This window comes from Mastomys coucha, unplaced genomic scaffold, assembly GCF_008632895.1.
Source record: "Mastomys coucha isolate ucsf_1 unplaced genomic scaffold, UCSF_Mcou_1 pScaffold21, whole genome shotgun sequence".
NCBI lineage: Eukaryota > Metazoa > Chordata > Mammalia > Rodentia > Muridae > Mastomys > Mastomys coucha.
The window spans coordinates 102350610-102354384 of NW_022196904.1; the positions used below are offsets into that span (position 1 = coordinate 102350610).

Sequence of the window (3775 nt, forward strand, 5' to 3'; positions counted from 1 at the left end):
TTAGTTTGAAATCAAGACAGCGTTGCTACATAATCTTGTCTAGTCTGGTCTTGAATGCAACAGACAGACCTTGAACTCCTACTGCCTCAAACTTCCAATGCTGTACTACAGTCATGTGCACCACACTTGGATTTGCTGGATATTCTTGTCTGTTCTGTCAGCTTTCTCTTGGGGCAACTTTCCATGTGGGAAGGGAGGCTCATAATACACCTATTTACTTTCTCAGTTAATGTTTTAGCTTGGTGTGACTCAGAGGAACAGTTCAAATAGAGGCAATATATGGGCCCTCAGATGTAATTCACATACCATAAAGTTCACCTTTTAAGGGGGGGGCATGACTATATTTATAAGTCTGTACAGCCACCGGCATTGTTGGAGAACACTGTGCTCCCAGCAGAGAACTCTCACCTTCATCTGAGAGGCTGTGACTTGCAAGAGATTCCTGAGGTCAGGAAGAATGGTGACATTCTCTCATAGAAGGAGAGGGCGGAAAGGGTCTCTGAACCCTCATCTCAGATTCCAGCCACTCCTTCCTGCAGATCCCAGTCATTTGTATGTAATTCTGCCCTAATCTCCCGTGGTGTAGCCTCACAGCCTGGTGGTCTTGGGAGGTGCCTGGGTGTACAGACTGTAAAAGGTTAGTGAAAGGTGGAACTCCATCTGCAAAGCTATGGGGAAGCCATCCACGCTAGGGTGACACTTTGCAGCTGTGCAGGCTGCTTTAGAGCCACCCATGCTCCTGTAAGTAACCCTCATCTGTGCCGTGTAAGTAAATTCCATATTTTCGTTGTTCCTCCAAGTTGGGCTTTCGTGGAATTATACCAACACCCTCATGGTGGCTCCCAGTTGGCTATAATGCCAGTTCTAGGGTATTTAAAGCTTTCTTCTGGTTTCCCTGGGCACCTGGCATGTACATTATGCACAGATGTGTATGCAGGTAAAACACTCATATATATAAAATAAAATAATTTTAAAATGTATTTACTTCAGCGGAATTTTATTCTTTTCACAATTGTTTTTGATATCCTTCACCTCGTGTTATTTTGTGTGCATTTGAGTACCACTTGCCAGTTTCTGCAAAAGAACAGCAGCCGGTATTCTTCTGATGGTAGTGCAGTGGGCATGTTGAAGATGCAGACCAATTTGAGGAGTAACGCCATCTTAGTACTGCTACATCTCCCGATCTGTAAACAGAAGATCTTACTTGGCTCCATCATTACTTTCCATTGAGATTTTGTTGTTTTTCAAGACAGGGTCTTACTATGTAGCTCTGGCTGTCCTGGAACTCACTAGGTGACCAGGCTGACCTCAGACTCACAGAGACCCCTGTGCCTCTGCCTCCCAAGTGCTAGGAATAAATGTGTGTGACACTGTATGAAGAGGAAGAAGAAGAAGAAGAAGAAGAAGAAGAAGAAGAAGAAGAAGAAGAAGAAGAAGAAGAAGAAGAAGAAGTGAAAAACAGACATCCACTTGCCAAGCAAATGTACCCCTTTGACCTGACTTTCCAGACTGTAATCTGTTTTTATAAGTTGTTTTTATTTCATTCCTTAAAAATCACCTATTGTGTTCTTTGAGATCTCTATAAAATATTTTCAGAGATTCTATATCCACCAAGTGGCACCATCCTTCTTTGTGTCATACTACCATTTAATGACAATAACATCTCTAATTGCTCCATCCTATTGGATGCTCTTGACACTTATTTCAAGTATCAACAGGCTACAAACATTAGACTGTTTTCACTGCTGCCTCATGCAAGCATTTTTTACATAAATTAGAAAAATTATCCATATTTGCCCATTCTTACATATCTTGTTTCTTTAGGTGGTACCAAATTTCTTGTCTATATCATTTTTCCACTACATAAACATATACTGTCAAAACTTATTTCAAGGAAGATTTAATGGCAATGACTTTCCTCAGAATTCTTTCATATAGTTGTTTCATCTTTTAATATCTTTATTGAGGTATAATTCATGTCAAATTTAGCCTTTAAATGCATAATTCCCAGGACATTTTTGGTAAAGAATTCTACATCCATCACCAATGCTAAAGTACAGCATATCTTCATTTCATTACATTTGTGTACACACACTCAAGCTGCTATGCCATCTCTATGTGAAATTTTATTTTTTAATTTTTTTATTTTATTTTTTAAAGATTTATTTATTATATGTAAGTACAATGTAGCTGTCTTTAGACACCCCAGAAGAAGGGGTCAGATCTCATTGCAGATGGTTGTGAGCCACCATGTGGTTGCTGGAATTTGAACTCAGGACCTATAAAACTGTTTTAAAAAAAAATTAAATAAGTTTTTCCTTTCAGCCTCTGCTCCCAGAAAGATGACTCTGAGAGTAATTATTTATTATTAAATGCATTGGCCTCAAGCTTTGGCTCATTCCCTGCCTAGCTCATTACTTACTTAACCCATTCAAACTATTCTGTCTTCCACATGGTTAGTTACCTGTCCTTCAGTACCCACACATGTCTTCCTTCCTGTCTCCCCAGATCCCTCTTGGCATCTCACTTAAACCTCTTCTTGAGTCTTTCCTATGCTTCTTCTTCTTCTTCTTCTTCTTCTTCTTCTTCTTCTTCTTCTTCTTCTTCTTCTTCTTCTTCTTCTTCTTCTTCTTCTTCTTCTTCTCCTTCTTCTTCTTCTTCTCCTTCTTCTCCTTCTCCTTCTTCTCCTTCTTCTTCTCCTTCTTCTTCTTCTTCTCCTTCTTCTTCTTTTAAGTTTTATTGCATTATGAGAAAAGTTACATGACTTCAATTTATCTGAATTTGTTAACATTTAAAAACATATTTTAAGTAAATAGAATTAAATCACATTCTTGTTTTCCTTTTGTGCTCCAACTCCTCCTAGAGACTCCCCCTTCAATACCTACAATCTTTTTTTGTCATATTCTTTAAAATATATAAAATATTATAACAATAAAAGTAAGTATTATAAAAGTTGTTTGATATAAAACAATTTAACAGTCTTATGTAGATGCTTATCTACAACAATACTGAAAATACATACATTTTTCTCAATATAAATTTTAAATAACTCCAAACATATTAACTATATATTTCAAAATAATACATCACTACTAATACTTTTTAAATGAGCATAAATATATAAAGTGTTTTTATTTATTTGTTTGTTTTGTATCTAGTAGAGCTTAAAATCTTGGCTTTTACTGTGGTAACTTGATACAAGAGTTACAACTGTCAAGCAAAGCATTCAGTCTTACTCTTTGTTGTTCTCTTACAAACCCCTTCCCAATTTAATTATCTACATTTCTTTTGGGCATATGAATACTTTTAAAATATGTAAGCTGTTCTGAAAACCATAGTATGTGTAAAAACATGAAATAAACAATACTACTAATAGAGAGGCTGAGATAGGAGAAGCAAGATCTCAAGACCATTATGTTGTACACAGCAAGACACTGTCACAAACAAACAAGCTGAAAGTGTATATGGATTGTATAATATTGGACCTATTTCTCCAATTACCACATTAGAGAGACCATTGCATGACAGTCAATAAATTTCTAATTCCTTGTATTTTTGGATTTCAATCGATTAGGATATGATGGTAATATTAATTTTCAAATTAATATATTAAGAAAAAGTAATTGTCACTTGCTGTTGTTTTTGTTGTAAAAGGTGGAATTAGGTTTGTGTGGATTGTTGAAAGATTACTTTCTTGCTTCCTCTACGGTATAGTTTTGCTCCTTATGTTGATGTTTTCCATCTATTATCCTTTGTAGAGCTGGATTTGTGGAAA

General features: G+C 36.3%; 2 long non-coding RNA genes across 2 annotated transcripts in view; one reads left to right on the forward strand and one right to left on the reverse strand.

Moving 5' to 3' along the window:
* The window catches only part of LOC116100863, a 30854-nt gene that overhangs the window by 23931 nt on the left and 3148 nt on the right, over positions 1–3775 (forward strand). The window lies entirely within an intron of this gene.
* LOC116100862 overlaps positions 977–3775 on the reverse strand; it is a 5996-nt gene continuing 3197 nt past the window's right edge. The window contains exon 2 of the long non-coding RNA XR_004122696.1: positions 977–1184. This is a non-coding gene — a long non-coding RNA (uncharacterized LOC116100862). The remainder of the gene's footprint in view (positions 1185–3775) is intronic.